Source organism: Cavia porcellus, unplaced genomic scaffold (assembly GCF_034190915.1).
Source record: "Cavia porcellus strain 051 isolate PalLab524CR breed Dunkin Hartley unplaced genomic scaffold, mCavPor4.1 scaffold_6, whole genome shotgun sequence".
In the NCBI taxonomy this organism is placed as follows: Eukaryota; Metazoa; Chordata; class Mammalia; order Rodentia; family Caviidae; genus Cavia; species Cavia porcellus.
In genome coordinates this window covers 83,388,918-83,406,311 of record NW_026947489.1, presented here as the reverse complement: position 1 = coordinate 83,406,311, position 17,394 = coordinate 83,388,918, and the positions used below count along the sequence as shown (strand labels likewise).

The 17,394-nt window shown below is 48.8% G+C and overlaps 1 protein-coding gene and 1 long non-coding RNA gene across 21 annotated transcripts in view; both read left to right on the top strand.

The window, feature by feature from the left end:
- The window catches only part of Msi2 (musashi RNA binding protein 2), a 359,255-nt gene that overhangs the window by 153,743 nt on the left and 188,118 nt on the right, over positions 1-17,394 (top strand). The window lies entirely within an intron of this gene.
- LOC134476521 (uncharacterized) overlaps positions 1-17,394 on the top strand; it is a 35,825-nt gene that overhangs the window by 17,332 nt on the left and 1,099 nt on the right. The window contains exon 1 of the long non-coding RNA XR_010048247.1: positions 1-17,394. This exon is cut by the window's left edge and continues 17,332 nt beyond it. This is a non-coding gene — a long non-coding RNA (uncharacterized LOC134476521).

The window sequence follows — 17,394 nt, the reverse complement described above, 5'->3', positions numbered from 1 at the left end:
CTGGGCATGTTGACGGCCCCTTCTGATGTGGTGGACACCATGATGAATCTTGCCACCTCTTTATATTTTTTAAATTTTATTTTATTTTTGCCACCTCTTTTGAGGGAAAAAATTTGAGCTCTGTGATGAAATAATGCTTTGAAAAGGGATGCACACCATGCAGGGAACGTTGCTGAGATTACTCATTGCTGGTGGGTGCTATGGGTTAGATGGGGGACTCCCCCCATTCATGTCCACCTGGAACTTCAGAACATGACTTTATTTGGAAACCCATTCTTTGCAGACATAATTAGTTAATGTAAGGTTGTCTTGGATTAGGCCAGGCCCTGCATAGTGGTTGGTAGGTTTATGAGAGACGGAAATTTGCTCCTTGAGAACATACAGGGCAGGGGAAAGGTTGAGTCAGAGATGGACAGGGATGATGCTCCATAAGACAGGTGACAGCCAGAAGTGCTAGCAGTCACCAGAAGGCAGCAGAGAGGTAGGGAACAGCTTTTCCCTAAAAATTGCTGAATGAACCAACCCAGCCCACATCGCAGTTTCAGAGTAGCCAGGAGTGAGGCATAGGCTCCTGGGATTACTGGCCTGTGTTACAGCAGCACTGGGAAACCATTGGAGTGGGAAAACTGTGTTTCAAACCCAGGTCCCCGAATTCTAAGTCCAGAAACCTCTTCTGTGTATAAGTCTTCCTACCCTGCCTTTCCTCATCGATCTCGCCAACCTAGGCCCTCTCCGAGTGTTGATTTTCCAGCATCCTTCAGAGCCAGCTAACCCCAAAGAAGCACTTGTTGTGTGTTGCATTCTGTAGGGCTCAGCCTTGGCTTCTACTACCGTATCTCTGGGTATCCTTCCTTTTCCTCTCCTTCTCTTCCTTTTTATAGTGATATAAGTTTTTTGAATTAAAAAAATCAGGGTGGCAGTGACATGATGTTTAAATTTTTAAAATGTATTTATAATTGACAAATAATTGTATCTATCTGTTTGTGGGACGCAGTGACAATGTCTCACAGGTACGCGTGGAGCAAGTCAGGCTAACGTACCCATCACTTCACGTACTTCTCTTTGCAGTGAGAACCTTAAAAATCTTCTCCTTCAGCAATGTTGGAATAGACAGTTCGGTGTGATTCAGTGAGGTTACCGTGATCTGTGGTAAGAACTTACTCTTCCTGTCTAACTTGAACTTTATGCTCTTTGACCCACGTCTCTCCCTTCCCCAACATCAACCGTTAGCGTTGGCTCTGGAAACCGTGATTCTACTTTCTTTCCTTCTCTTTGTTTTTCAGTGTTGAGCTAGGATCTCACCCTAATCCAGGCTGGCCTTGAACTTGCAGCAATCCTCCTGCCTCAGCCTCTGAAGTACAGGTGCACTACCATAACCAGCTATGATTCTACTCTATATTTCTCTGAGTTTTCCTTTTTTTTCATTCCACATGTAAATAGAATCATAGTGTATGTCTCCTGTACATTCCTATGGGGTGGTCAAGAGGGGTTAGAGGGAGTAGCAGTGTAAAGGGTCTGTGGCAGGGTGGAATTTGATGATTTAAGGACCTACAAGAGAGGTGTGATGTCACTGGGAAGAGCAGAGATCCAGACTGGTTGTGTGTCTTGTGAGAGAAGCGGAAGTTTGAATTTTGTTCTAAGTGCCACAGGAAGCCTACGAGTGGGTTTAAGCAGACCATGGACAAGATCATTGTTTTTAGAGGTCACTTGATCTGTTCTGTGAACTGGATAAGGGGGATCCACGGCCAGAGGTGATTTGGTCTTGATGTCCCCTGCTGAGTCCTTGCGCCAGACATCTCTAATCTACTGTCCTCCTCCCCCAGCTCCTCTGACACTTAAAGTCAGTAGTGTTCACTCACCACTTAACTAATCATTTCTGTACATTCTTGGGGCCTCCCAGCCAGGCAGAACCCAGGGCAACTGTTTCACATGAGGCTCTTTTGGAAGATCCTGAGGTCCTTGGTAATGGCTTTTCACCTGGGACCAGGTGATGGATTCACTTCACGTGGAACTCTCTGAGAGGTAGGAGCCGAGTTCCTTCCTGGTGGAAAGGTCTTTGACTGTCCAGGAATTTGATGACTAATTTGTGGCCTGAAGAGACTCGGGCTATTGACTGTCCTTGTCCCCATGGGAGACTGTGGCTGTGTGATGCCATCCGGCCTTGAGAATGGATCAGAGCCACGTCTGCTGAACTATGAGGCCCACAGCTTCTCCCCTGCACTGCGGAGCTACCAGTTTAGCTCAAGGAATGAACACATTCTTAAAAACTCATATCTTATAACAAAGCAGTTCAAACAGGCATGGTTCCTAATGGACTGTGGAAGCTGGTGTCGCCATAGGGTGCAGTGGTTAAAAGCTTTGCAGTGAGATAAACTTGGAATGGGGGGGGGGGCTGGACAAGTGACTTGACTTCAGTGAGTCTCTATATGCTGATCTGAAAGACAGAAAAACAATGAAGTAAATCTTTATGGGATACAGTGCCAGTTTAATGAAAGAACTCAAGACAGGATGAGTGGAGGACATGGTGCGTTAGAATTGGGGGCAGATGGGCTGGGAATTTAGCTCAGCGGCATAAGCGCCTGCCTTACAAGCAGGCAGTTGTGAGTTCAATCCCCAGTACTGATAGAAAAAAACAAAAAGAATTGGGTGCAGATAATAGAGGAAGAAAGAATGTTCATACATTTCTGGGGAAAACTGTTATACTTGTGTTCTGGGTATTGAGTTCTCTGAGAAGTTGTAGAAAAAACAAAACCAGACCCTGACACCCAGCTGGGTGGATGAAAAGAGAGAGTTTGTGTTAGGGCCAGACTCTGTGAAGATAGGCGTTGGCAGGCATGGGAATGGAAGCTGAGAGAGTGAAGAGTTGGGGGCAAGGTTTCCTGGGGGCTGGGCAGCCCATCCTGACGGGGTTGAGGCAGGGCAAAGAAAGTGTGCGAAAGTGGTAAGTTGAGTCCTGCTTGGAACTGGAAGATGACTGATTGCCATAAACATTCCAGTAAAACCACTCCTCTGACTGTGACAGTAGTGAATCGTAAAATCATAAAAGTTTTAGAATGGGAAGGACAAGGAAAGCATCTAGTCCTGCCCAAGGTCAGATGGGGTTGTTGTGCAGGGAGAGATGAACTCTGAGAGTGCTCAAGCTCTAGCAAAAAACATTTCCCCCACCCTTCCTGCCCCTAGTCATGGGTGGACTCCAGGAACTTGCCTCTCCCCAGCCAAGAGATGTTTGACATGGGACTCAAGGACATTTGGAGACATACAGCCCAGAGCCTGGCGTGTGTGTGGTTGATGAATCCCCGAGGTTGAACTGAGGCATTTGTGTGGCAGGCACATTGTCTAACGAATGTCCACAGAAATTCTTCCCGTCTGTCCGATGGGGATGGAGTTTAGGATTGCTTAAGAATGCTTTTATCAATTGTGATGCCTACTTTTGGGTGGTAACCTAATTCATGGTATTTCCCACTCATTTCTTCAACTCTTTCTTTTATCATGTTGTAGGTATTTCTGTATGACAACTCCAATTCCTTTTGGAACAAAATGAGGTGGCGATAAATGAAGTCACTTGGCATTTGCTCCCAGGTCATCTGACTCCATAAACCAGACCTGTTTGATGCCAGGAAAGGAACCTGGGTCAGATTGAACTTGAATTCCAGCTCAGGGAGGGGCTGGACAGTGAGCCTGCTGCTCCTGGGCCCATGGCACAGCAGTAGAGTGGACTGGGAGTGAATCTGGAGACGTGAGCCAAAGCCTGGAGAGAGGAGGGCAGAATGTTTTCAGTGGGTGGCCTGGTGGAGGATTCGTGGTTCACTCGGCAAGACTTTGCCTGAAACTTTCTTCTTTGGCTCTGTCTTTTCTTTTGTATGGAGTAGGGATACATTTTTCTAGCTTGTTGCCCAAATGAAAATAAGGGAAAGGAAAAAGAAAAGAAGGGAAAGGTATGAGGAACAGAAAAACAGAACATTGCAAGTTTTTGTATTGTGTTCTCTCCATTGCAGTGTGGATCAAATGATTCCCAAAGAGGCCTAACCAAAAAATCAGTTAGTATCCTGTTCCTAGTAGCCGCATTAGAGTGGTTCTTTCTTCTGATTAATCAGTAAGAGTTCAGAGTGCTCAGTACTGTGGAAAAGAATACAGCCATGGTATGGGCCCCCTTGGGCCTAAGATATGGAGGAGACTGACATTAGACAGACACACAAACCCATGCACATGTGTAATAGTGTAGATGAGTGCTTTGAAGGGAAAGCACAGTGTGTTCCGTGAGAGAGGACATCGTTGTAACAGGGTGTTCACTCTTTGCTGCAGCCTGTACCTCCCCACGTTTTCTGTGGCTGAAGTGGGTTGAGACAGGTGGTTTGCCTGGCTCTGGGCACCTGTGCAGTGGTGTGCTGAGGAGAGGCGGACGTGGCGAGGCAGGGTGGCTCTTCTGCAGTCTTTCCCTTCCCCGCTGGGCCAGCTGTCCCAAACGGCTGGGTCCCAGGGCAACCCTCCCAGGGTTCAGTAACGGGTACCATTTCTCAGAAGGAGCTGGCCACAGAGATAAGACCACGGTGACAAGGAGGCCATAAATTGTTACCTGGGCTCTTTGGGTACCCCCTCTTCCGCTGTCCCCTCCTTCCTGAGCTGTGGGCTTGGATTTAGCAACAGGGTTTCTGTGCATGGGATGGAGCAGAGAGCTGACTTTCCTGGTGGCTGGGCATAATCAGTGAGATGCAGAGCACTGATAGTGAGAATCAATTTAATTTCTGTTGCTCGGTGACAAGGAGGGGGAGGGACAGGAAGGTCAGGACTGTTTTGTAAGCCACTGTTCGGTTAAGGAAGCAAAACACTCCCTCTAAGGAATATTTTAAAATATAGTATTTTAGGGGTGAAAAAGAAGGAAGCGGGCTGAAGTGAGGGTTTAATCAGAAAAGTGGGAAGATGCCATGGACATCCATGTTGGATCTGGTGCCTGGACCTGAGAGTTTAGCTTCCCTGTTAAAAGGAACTGCATTGTGCATCTGTACATTTGATTCCTTTGAGACTTGAAGGAGCAGACACCTGGTTAGGTGTCACCTTTGTGAGACTTGAACTGAGGTGCAGTTCTCTGTCCCATTGATTGGGTGGTGCTTGGAGTCTCAGCTGCAGGCAGTGTTTGGTGGCTCTGATCAAACTGGGAAACTTTACAGGGTTGGAGGCTGACAAGGGTTTATAAATCTGGATGGGGACCTGCGTTTCCTCCTGCATTGTGGCATTTGCTAATCAAATTGTAGTCTTGCGTGACACAAAGGTCCCAGGGGATCCTGCAGAAAAAAACCTTCTTGGTTGGGGATAGAGACTGGATGTTTTTTGGGGGAAAGGGGTGGACCATCCACGCTTTCTTTGCCAGTGCCACAGACTCCTATCTAAAGGTGACTTTCATTCAGCATTCGAGGGTGGGTATTGCAGGTCCTGTGCCACAACTGCAAGAGGGATTGGCCTGGAGGAGCTAGCTCACTGCCCAAGGGACTTCAGACTTGGGGCCATTTCCTAAGGGTCACTTGTGTATTTCTTACCAGTGAGCAAATACATTCAGCATTTTTCTGGGATGGCCTGAAGTCTTAGGTTAGTGTGTAAGGCCAGAGAGGGGTAGAACTGATGAAGAATTGGAAGTTTTTAACCCAGTGTTGAAGAGCCCCCCGGCACATCATGACAGTCATATATTATTGGTGTCATAAGCGTGGCTGAATGAAGATAACTGCAGATAACTGCGGCTGTCAGAACTACGTGACAAATGTGTGTCTGTGATTTTGGGGGTGAGGAGGAGGTGGGGGTCCTCTGGCTGAGATTCAAGGCAATCAGGGCCTCCTTGCCTACAGCTTGTGGGTGGACAGGGTGAGCTGTCTGCTCTGTTTGGGCTCCCCAGAAGCAGGTGGTCATTTCACTCTAGGTCACCTTGGATGTTCTTGTCCTAGAAGCCATGTAGAGTAGCTTGAACTGTGAATGGACTGGGTGGGGGTTCATTCTGAAATGGGCTGAAGACGTAGTGATGCCCTGTTCCCTACTAACAAGGGCAGAGAAGTTAACAGGGAGACCTCTGTTACCGGGGACATATGAGCTGTGCCCCTCACTCCTTCCTGAAGAGCTTTGTGTTTGTCATCCTGTGACTCGGAGACCCCTTTGGCCCTTGTATCTGTGGGCTTAGCAGCAATCTGATCGATTAGTCCTACAGACATCCTGGGTTTTGGTCTACATGTGTATGCCTGCCCTTAGCCTGGCTGAGTCAGTGAGGGGTTCTCCATTGAGCGTCTAGGGTTAGGATGGAGGAGGCAGGACTCATACCACTGCCGGAGGCTCGGGAGCTTTGCCGAAGAGCTAATCATCTTAAAAATGAGCAGGGCTCTTTATAATTTGGCAGGCTGCCCTGGGCCGTGAGTGAATGGCTGTGGGCGGGCACACACATTCTGTGTACAGAGGCCCAGGGTGTGTTTGGTTGGTAGTGTGTCTTGTACTGTTGGTGTGGGTGTACTGTCCGAGGGTCAGGTATGAGGAGAAGAATGTGCAGACTTTGTCCTAGTCATCTTGTCCCCTAAGAGGCCACAGCTGCCTTCATTTGTACCTGGAGAATAGGTCTCTTTGATGTCTATAGAGCTGTCTGAGAGTGGACCTGGACTATCTCGTTTTACTGCTTTGGAAGCCAAAGCCCAGTAAGGCATAGGACTCAGAGCTCTCCTTGGATCTTGGACCATTTCTGGTGGGCAAGAACTGCTGCTCTGGCTAGCTTATTCCTGTCAACACTGCCCCCTGCTGTCCCTTGGGGCTGTGGATACCTGGCTGTCCTGGAGGCCCCTGTTTTCAGCAGTGGGGCCCTTTTGTAGGAGGCAGTGATGCTGGTAACCCATGGATGTGAGGTTGAGCTTTTATTCTTCATTTCCATTGATGAGGATGGCTTTGCAGAAACACCTACATCCTTGCCTGGGTTGGTGACTCACAGGGACAAGATGGCTGAGCAGGGAGAGGGCTGTATGCTGTCCAAGGGCCACAACTGACTCTTAATCCATTTGGTGCTAGTTTCCAACCCTGAGGTTCCCAACTAGAAAGCAGGGCAAGGACTGACCACTTCCCTCCTTGGCTGTGCTGGGGTCAAACGTGCAAGGTGTCTGACAGCCTCCTCCGGAAGGTTCCTGTACCATGCACTGCTGCTCGGGTCCTCCCTGCCCTGCAGCCTGAGCTAGGATGGCTTGGTTTAACTGGCAGGCTGTTGATCTTGTAGAGAAGTCAGCAGGTATCATCAGTGCAGAGACAGACCTGCAGTCCCACAGGACTGGGCTTGAATCTCAACCTCAACGCCCCTCAGTTCTGTAAGTTTATGAATTCCTGGGAGCTGCTTCAGGAAAGGGAACCCTGGGAGACCCACGTCCTCCATGCAGCCAGTACAGGAGGTGCATCCATTGCGGTTGCTTTCTTTTCCTTTTTTCTCTTTGGCTTATTCTATTCTTCCTTTCTTCCTCCTCTTCTGAGGGGCATTGTGTTGACTTATCCGGTGTGAAGCATACTTAACCTGTTACCCAGCCGCAGTATTGACTGGTTTAGGTAAAGGTGGCTCCCTCAGGGGCTTCTTTCATTATTTCACTGTGGTAGCTTCAGGAGAGGGTGCCAGGGAGGCAAGATCCAGGTGAGGCATCCCCTCCGCTCCCCGAGTACCCTCTCCCTTGAAGTCCTCAGAAGGTTAAACTGGGCGCCATGTTGAGTTGTGGCCTTGTGTATCAGCATAGGAAATTCTGATAAAACTTCAAGGGACATCTCCCATCTTAGTTTTCAAGCATGAATAACTCTGTCCCCTAATGTAGAGTTGCTCTAACTTAGGGTTTCCTTAAACAGCGTGAGATTGGTTCACTGACTTCCAGAATTTTCTGCGTCCTAACTAGTCAGCCATCTCTCCTCCCCTTCCCTCTGGGAGAAATGATGTTTTGTTCAGCTGGTTTCCAGTGAGTTTCTTATGGGAAACAGCCCATATAACTCTAGGTTCTGTTGCCCCAGAGGAGATGGGGTGAACATAAGAGCGACCCTGGGAAGGTCTTGAGTGCAGCAGGGTGGGGGAGGGAAGATACTGGCCCAGGCTGTATTTCCCTTCCTTTCTTCCTGGCAGATGTCTAGAATGGCATCTCCTGCTGGCATTCAGGAGGGTCTGGGATATGTCTGTCAGAGAGCGCTGGAAATTTGATGCCCTGAGGAAGGAGAGGGAATGCTTATAGAAATCACCCTCATCAAAACTTGGGAGTGAGGAAAGGTGGTAATGAGGGAGACTCATTCTTTCTTAAACCATCCTCAGAGAGCTTTCCCCAGCTCTTGGGAAATGGGGAACCTGAGGGCTCCAAGCTTCGGAGCTTTCGGGATAGCTTGGCACCTCTCGTAGGCCTGGCTGAGGAAGCCTCGGGCCTTGCCTGATGGCAGCTAAGTGCCCTCCCCAGTGGGAAAAGTACCCCAAGCTTGAGGCTGGGGCTTATGCTGGGCTGTGAAGGGCCTGTGGCTTTGGCCACGGTGAGGTGTGGGCACACATTTGAGCCCTTTCTTCCTGACTTCTCCCTGTTCTTCCTGGCGCCTCTCACCCTTTACCACCCTGGGGGTTCTACAGGGCCTTGCCACCTCTCCATCTCGGCTGGTGCCACGTGTTGTGTCCTGTGGCAGCAGCTGTTGGTGCTGACTAATGAGGCTTCCTGGCAGCTGCAGTGACACACATGGCTCTGGCAGAAACTGCCTCTCCTCAGCTGCCACTCCTGCCCCAGCCACCCGACAGGGGCCCGGGGAAGGTGAGTGAGCTGAGCTACAGTGGGAGGCAGAAAGCACTAACTGTTAGCAACTCTGGAGCCACAGGACAGTTAGAAGAGCCAAGCTCCATTCTGCATAAGAACTTGCTGCCCATCATGGGTACCTGAGGTCAAAGAACAAGATAGGAACTTCTGGACCAGGCTGTTCTACCTGGTGAGGGAGGCTTGCTATGGGGCCAGTCTAGCTAGGGCCTGAGGCTGGACTCTGTCACTCCCTGGTTATGTGTCCTTGAGCAAACTGTGTGACCTCCTTTAGAAGTAAATGGCAGAAGCAGTGTCCCTGTCCTGTGGTTTGCTGCGAGGATAGGATGAGAGCCCAGGTAACATGCCTTGTATAGTGAACCTCAGCCAGAGCCACTTTGCTTCCTTCATCTTGAAAAACTGGGTGGACACCCCTTTCCCCCATAAATCCAGTGGTGTTTGTAACTGGTTACCCCAGTGATGTTCACTTAGCCTGGGTAGGATGAGCAGAGGGCAGAGCCAGGAGAGGAGTGAGAGCCTCAGTGCTTGCTGATCCCCATCTCTTCCTCCTTTCCCAAGGATTCTGCTTTCAGGTCTGAGAAGAAATCGAGGGGTCTTTGAGGGCTAAGCATTTACCATGGCCCAGATGACCCTCCAGAGACAAGTGGCCTTTGCCTGACAGCCACAGCTGCTGACCACGAAGGGTCTGCAGAGTCTATCCGGTAACTTTAGGAGGCAGATTCTTTATCCTCTCCAGGTGACAGACAAGAACACAAGGACTCACCTGGAGAGGTACACCTCCCCAAGTGACATTTGCTGCAAAGCCATGAGATGGCCTAGATCTTGTTGCTAGGTCCCCTGCTGCTGCGACTGGGAACTTTGTCCCTGGAAGAGCAGGAATCTTGATTCTGATTTCCTGAAGGCCTTGTGGCCTGGCTTCCCTCCGCATGCCACCTCTGGACAGACAGGCATTGAGTGCCGTCCAGGCAGAAACGAGGCCCCTAAAGTGGTAGGAAGCCTAGCAGGGGTCAGTCCCCTTGGTGGCTGCTGCTGTCCTTTCCAAGCACTAGCTCTTCAGGGTTCAGATAATAGGGTTTTGTGCTCAGGTCCTTCCACAGGACTTAATCAGGAGGACCCATCTCAGCTCCTGACCCTCACAGGGTGGGGAGTCCTTGTGAGGATGTCTAGGGGTCACCTCCTACAAATAAGTGGAGGTGTTGGCTCAGTGCAGTAGCTGATGCCTGGTCCTTTTCATCTTGATTCCATGATGAGTGTTTTCCCCAGGATGCCCCGAGTTCCAAAGAGAGATTTTCTAGCTAAACCTGCCTGGCTCCAGAGGAGGTACCACAGACTTCCTGCTAAACACCCGAGGGCTAGGAATGCCTTTGTGAAATGTTTCAGAGATGATCCTAGAAAAGCCTCCTTCGGGTCACCAAACTGTGTGTTTGTGTCTCGGGATGAATTGTGTGAGGAAGATATTTGCTCCTGAAATGAGATATTTTGTACAGTGCATGCAGGCCTTTTATGTGATAGCGAAGGCAGATGCTGAGCTGTCAGAAGCCAGGGTTTGAAGTTGAAAGTTGACTTTGCCCCCTGTAGTGACAAAGTTCTGTGTCAGTTTGAATTTCAATTTCCTAGGATTTCCATCTGTTTACAGTCCAACCCCTGCTCTCAGCACCTTTGGGTGTGCTTGTGGTTGTTGTTCTGTTGATTGTTGTTTTGTTTGTGCTTGGGTGTTTAGGGGAGGGGTGGTTTGCGACAGGGCAAGGGGGCATTTAACCATTTATTCTTTTTAGTAGCTTTAATTGTGTAAAGATTATAATGCATACAAACGGCTGTAATTAGAGGAGTTGGTTCTGTAAGACAGTGTTTCAGTGAAGAAAATTACAGTGATCATAAGCTGTTTAAGGAAGAGGCAGCATATATTAACATGCAACTAGTTTTTGTTATCTCACAATGCACATTTACTAGTGCTCCCCGGAAGTGTGTCCCCCAGTTCCAAAGTGTTCCTTGTCCTGAAGTGCTTCTCAGCTTCCTGCAGCAGCAGAGCCAGGCCCCTCAGCAGGATGTGAGCTTTTCTCCAGCAGGCCCCCCACCTTGTCCTTTGACCAAGTGAGTCTCATCCATTCATGAGACTGATGGTGACGAGTCCTTACTCTGGGACCGGGGATGAAACAGTAGCGCTGTGAGCGAAGGAATCACTGTTAAATGTCATGTGAGTGAGACTCTAGTGAATGAAGGCAAAGAGGAAAGAAATGGAACCAAGAGGAATGGGGTGGGATTAGGAGTGAAGGTGTTAAACTAGGCAGAGCGGGCATGTGACCACTCAAGGACAGGAGTTTCTAGGCCCGTGGCATGGCTCTTGTGGCCTTAAAGACAAGAATAAGCTTTGTGAGTTCAGGGAACAGAAGGAAAGGAGGTAGACCCAGAGCACAGCAGGGAGCAGGTGACAGAGCACAGTGGGAGAGGTGGTGGGGCCAGGTCATGTGGGCTTTTCTAGGGGATGAAGGGATATTCTGTCATGGCTCCAGTGATCCCCTGGGGGACTCTTCCAGATGGTCTCAATGTCAGAGGTGCCAAGCACGCAGCACGGGGCTTTTCTCTGGAGGCGAGCTTTTAGGCCCAGTGGTGGCCCTGCAGTATTGACAGCCCAAGGGACATCAATTGGAGAAAAAAAGACTGTAAAGGACTTGGATCATGTGCTGTAGGGACACTGATGTCTCTGGTTCCACTGGCATAGCAATGTGGCTCTGAAGGGCGTATGGGTGTCTGAAGAAGCAGATGGGAGTGGTACGAACTTCCTGGCAGAAGGAACCGCATGGGCCAGAGGCTCAGTGTGCTAAGGGAGCAGCATGTAATCTAGTGTGGCGAGGAGTGGACACTTGGGCAGAAGGGCCCGGTCAGGCTGGGGTTGCCCTGAAGCCTTGCGCTTTATTATGTAGCTCTGCTATCAGGTTGCCACATAAAACAGAACCCAAACATCCGCATGCTCCATCCACACACACTAGAGGCTGAAACTTCAACTCTGAAGCCAAGTTGTGGATCCTCGTTTAATTTTGAATTTTAAATCACCCTGCTCCGGAAGGAAGTGTCGTCTGAGGGTTAAGTGGACCAGTTGTGTAGGGCTAGATCCCTGTGTATCCCAATCTGGCTCCTGGCTGGCCCACCAGTAAGGCCTGGCTGATCCAGCTGCCTTGTCAAGCTCCTGGTCAGGTAAATATGTGACACATAGCTGGACCCCTAGGTTGAGAGGCCAGTGTCCAGCAGCTCCTCTCCCTTCTCCGAGAAGGGGCTGTAGGGTGGGACCAGCAGTTCTCCATGATGGCATTGCCCAGTGTCTGCGGTCCCAGTCCCTGTGCTGAGCCTTGGCCCTTGTCCTGCTCCCCATCCCCTGCAACTGCTTCTGCTTGAAGCTGTCATCTGAAATATCACCGATGTGCCCCTCCTGGTGCGGGTGGGGCTGGGGCTTGTAGTGAGTGCTGAGGGCTCAGTTTAGATTTCAGCTGAAGGGGAATGGAGGTAAAGTTACTGCACACCAGGCAGTGAGCTTGTGTAGGCTGCTTCCTCCGCGGGCAGTGCCAGGGCACTCAGACCATCCCACTCTCGTGGCCTTGCTGAAAGGCGATTTGCTAGGATGAAATAAAGACATCCCTAATTGTGGTGTGGGAAAGTAATCCCAAATGCATTAATTTGCCCCAGCCCCGGGGTATGTGAGAAAGAGCCTGCCTGACATGTTTTTCTTTTCCATTAACATTTCTGTGATAAACAGCTTAGATGCATAGAGAAAAATTAATGAAACTATTGTAACAATCACACACATGTAGATAATTTATTAAGGACAATTAAAAAGCTTTAAAAATCATCCATGAGGCAAAATGAACAGGGAGCTGGAGTTTGGTAGGCTTTGGCAGGGAGCCTGCCTGAAGGTGTGCAGAGTGCGCTTCTTTCCGTTGTTCCCATAGAACCATAGGACTGTGGGAAGCATAGATTCGCACCGCCAGAGCTGTGAATAGCAAACACTGCGTTCCGGCTCTTCGTTTCTTGAAGCCAGGGTGACAGGGAACATGTGCAAGTCCTGCGGTCCAGGACCCAACTGGAAAGTGGCTCTGCTTGTTCTTCTAAGGGACACAAGTGTGCTTCTCCCAGGGTCTTACCTCTGGGAGTTTGTAGGCTAACATCTGCAGTTTGGATTTTTGTTGACTTTGCTCTGGGAGCCTCAAAACCAAGTGAGAAGCAAAAGAGGAACCTAGATGGGTTATGAAGGCATTGCCGTGGTGTCATTTGCCATCTCCCAGCTTGGGACTAGGGCTGGCCTCTGTTTCCTCAATTTCCTCATTTGGAAATGAGGTTAACAGTTAAGTGTGCGAGGAGGCCTGGAGGGAGAGGCTCACACAAGACTGTGCGTGCAATGGCTTAGCTAGATGTCTGGTGTGTATGCCACTAGCGTTCAGTAAATGTTTAATATTCATTATCATCCTTAGAGAGCATCAGCATTGCCTTAGATCTAGGATTAAAACCCAGGTATCTGGCTCCAGGCTGGCATCCTTTTGGTGATGTGCTGAATCCCACTCCACGCATGTCCCCCTCCCCAGCCCGGGCCCCTGCAAGGATGCCAGCACAGCATCCTGTGTGAATGTGGGGAGGGGCACACCTGACTGCCATGGTCACGGAGAGACTCCTTTTCGGAGAGATGGAGGTGCGATTCCTCGTCTTGGCTTCACCTAGCCCCAGCCCCTTTTCACCCTGTCCAGAGCTTGAGCAACAAGTCTTCCTTACCTTGGAATTTTCTTCCTATCTCTGGGACCTGGGATTGATAAGATTTACTTTTTTATTGGTTGGTCATGCAAACAGCTTTTGACCTTGTGGACCAGAAGTTTCTCAAACAAGCACATTTACTAATGCGTAGCTGTGCTAGCTGGTAGTGTTAACTATGCTCTGGATAGCTGTTTTGGTTTCATTCTGTTTTTCTCCAGACTGAATTGTAGGCACATACGTTATGTGTCCATTATAGACGTATACATCTATTTGCAGGAAGTAATTTTTAGTTCTAACCAGAAAGGAAAATGAAGTGTTTTAGCTCGTCAGACACGACAGATTTTTTTCCCTTCGCGCGCTGCAAATGAGCAGTGAAAAATTACTCGCTTTTGCTATTAAAAGCTATAGAGCCTGTAAAAAATAGTAAATTATAGAGACATTATCAAAGTTTATAGGCACTCAAATTTGACCTTCAGCAAATTCAACATTGGAGGAGAACAAGGTTTCCTTTTCATCCTTCAAAACGAAAAAAAGAGAGGGAGAAAAAAGATTGATTTCATTTCCTTCTGTAGCTAAGCGTCAACTAGAAATGGCATTCCCTAGCTTAGAAAAAGAGAAAACACATTAAGTTGCCGAAAGTAGTGCAGGAAGTCAGTCTCCCTTGGAAAAATTATAAACCTTTAGAAAAAGGTGATGGTCCCTTTGCATAGTTTGGTGAATATTCATACAGAGCTTTTTGTGTGCTGTTATCTGTCTTCTGTAGACTCAGAAAATAGTATGTGGAATCTTTTTTGCTTTTTACACTTTTCCAAAATTGTTAAGAAGAGGGGCGGATTTGATGGACTATCATGGACTCAGATTGGATGGTGTGGTGGGTGACGGGGTAGCTCTACACCCTTGGGCTCTGCTTCCTTCCTTGTTGATGATCTAGATGCAGCCTGAGGAGCTGGAAGATGCAAGTCAGCGTCCAGAAGGAGTGAAGCGATGGAGACTGATGGAGTGCCAGTAATGTAAACTCGTGCTCTCTTTGACTTTAAGTAGATCTCGACACTGTTCCAGTGAAGACTGGAACTGTCCATAGTGCGGTGTTGAGCGTGTGCCTGTGTGAACTCATAGGCATGCATGTAGCTGCATGTTTAAGATAGAAGTTCCTCCGGGAAGCTTCTGTGGGAAATCTAGAAAAAATCCAGAAATCATGGCAGATAATCTAGTCATGAAATGCATAAGTAAGATTGTTAGCCAAACTAAGTCAGCAGGTATGAGCTGTGATGTTTGAGGAAGGTACCTTCTAAGAACCAGTTGTTATTTCTGAAAACAGCAGGCTGGTCTGCTTTAGTGGGCTCCTGGAGTCTTCTGAAAGTAGTGCCCTTTGTCCCATCTGTCCTGTGACATTTCTGTAGCATCAGGTGCCAGGCTAGGGCTGGGCATCTCTGGTCAGGGGCCCTCTCCATTCTTTTTCCAGGAGCAGAGGTTTTTGTGAGCTGTTGCTGGATCTTCTTAGAGAGTCTCTGATCTCATTCCTGATCAGTCCCTGATCTCATTCCTGCTTGCTGCTACCTCTGCTGGGAGACCAGCAGAGTCATTGGCGTGGGGCTTAGCTGCTCTGAGAGTGAAAGTGGGGAGGAGAAGCTGTGGCTCTTTGGGACAACACTTAGAGGTCCAGGAATCACAAGAGACAGGCTCAGCAGACCTGACCTGACTTCTCCCTCGCAGCCTTGTTCAGTGAGAAATCTTTAAAAGTCTGCACAACAGCTGCCCAGCAAGGGCAGTTAGAGCCTTTCAGAAAGAGAGAAGAAAATACAGGGCACAGTCTGTCACCTCTGTCAGCTGCTTTCTGGTTCTAGAAATGAAGCTGTGAAAAGGAAGAGTATATTAGCTTTCCTGTTATTGGAACAAAATACTTGACACCATAACTTAAAGGAGAAGAGATTTATTTTAGCTTACAGTTTCAGTTGGTTCAGTCCATGGTAAGCTGATTCGAAGGCAGAAACAGCATGATGAACAGGCATAGTGGAAGAAAGGTGCATACATCATGGAGGGCAAGAAGCAGAGAGAGAGAAAAGAGGAACCAGGAACAAGAATGCCCCCTTCCAGATCCCACTCCAGGTGACTCACCTCTTCTGACCAGGCCCCACTGTGAATAACAATCATCTATGAACTCATAAATGGACTAATTCACTGGCGAGTATTGTGCTCCCCATCAGCCAGTCACCTTCCAGAATTCCCACTTCTGAACATGAGGCCTTCGAGGGGGCATGCATTTTAGAGCTAAATCATAATAAAAAGTATCACACACAAGAGTTAGCTGCTGGCTGCTTTCATGACCAATGTCCCCCAGCTGTCTGTCCCAGGAGTGGGCAGAGCTGACTTTGCCCTTGTTCATCAGGCTCCAGTTAAAAGTACAGGAAGGGCCTTCATCCCCAGGACCTTGTTCACAGTTCAGCCAGCTCCCCTAGGTACCCAGTAGGTGATAAACCCAGCTGGTGTCTGGGGCATAGGACTGGGGATCCAGGCTGTCTTCACCATGGCTCTCTGGGCCATTTACCTGCACCTATCTTTTCCAGAACAGGAATAACTGGGACCCATGTCTATCCTCACAGAGGAGAAGCAACTTGCCTAGGACTAGAAGACAGATCTTCTGCTGTCCCCTAGTGGTCTGTCCCTATGGCAGGCTACAGACCCCTGAGCTATCGATTCACTTTTTTACAATTGCAGTAGCCACTCAGTGCCTTCAGTGTGTCAGATGCTGGCACAGTGCTTTTGTGCTTCCTCTGCCTGCTTCTCATAACCTCCCATGTTTTATAGGTGAAGCCAGCAAAGGTTGAGGACCTGCCCTCAGAGACTCCAGGATGCAGGGTCTAATCTTGGATAGGAGGGAGGTCCAGTTCAGAGAAACAAAATCACCTGGGCTTAGGGCCTGGCCAAGGGCTCTGTCTGCTGTGGACTTGGGCCACTGTCGTACAGTACCACCTTGTAGATTTTCAGAGCATCTCTGACAGATTGTGAGGCCTGCTGTGTCTCCTCTTGTCATCTAGGTGATGAGTCCCACAGGCCTTATTTGTAATATGTGGGATTGGGCTGAGGATTTAGCTCAGTGGCATAGCACCTGCCTGGCAAGCGTGAGGTCCTGAGTTCAATTCCTGGTACCTCTCAAAAATGGATTGAGATATAAGCAATAAACACAAATGCATATTTGCCTTTGAAGAGTATTTACCTTTGGACTAGGTGTAGTGGTGCACAACTGTATTACACAGTGATATCCTGTCCTAAAACAAAAACAAACAAACAAGCAGCATGTATTTTATGCCGATGTACTTCGATACTAGTTCATTTAATCATCACAGCAATCCTTGGGTAGGTACTACAGGGTTATGTTGCCCAACTGTTGCCTGCCCGAGCTGATATCCAGAGGGAGTCCTATCCACAGGGTGGAACCTCGGTAAAACAACAGCTCCTGGGGGGCTGGATGACGAGGACTCTGTCCCCAGAGAACTGTGTGGATCTTGCACACATTTCTTCTGCTTGTGCATTATTGAACTGAAAGGACTGGGTTGTGATAACACTCCATGGTCCCAGTGACAGGAACTGTGGGTCATCAGATGTCCTGTTTCTGAGTGGTGATGTACTGGTGTGCAGTGGCCATATGCTTCCATTTCTTGGGCTTAAGGGCAGTTGTGAGCGGTTCCAGCCTGCCCTCCTCACAGCTGCCAAGGGCATTCTATTTTAGATCTGCTTGGACTTAGGTCAGTGGCTTATGACCTTGGCTTCGAAACAGAAGTTCTTCATAGCCAGGTAGTGGGGAAGACCCTTGAACTCTTCACCAGGATGAAGCTAGCAGAAGGAACTGGTCCAGTGTCGATGTCGCTCCCGGCCGGCAGGAAAGACACACGACAAG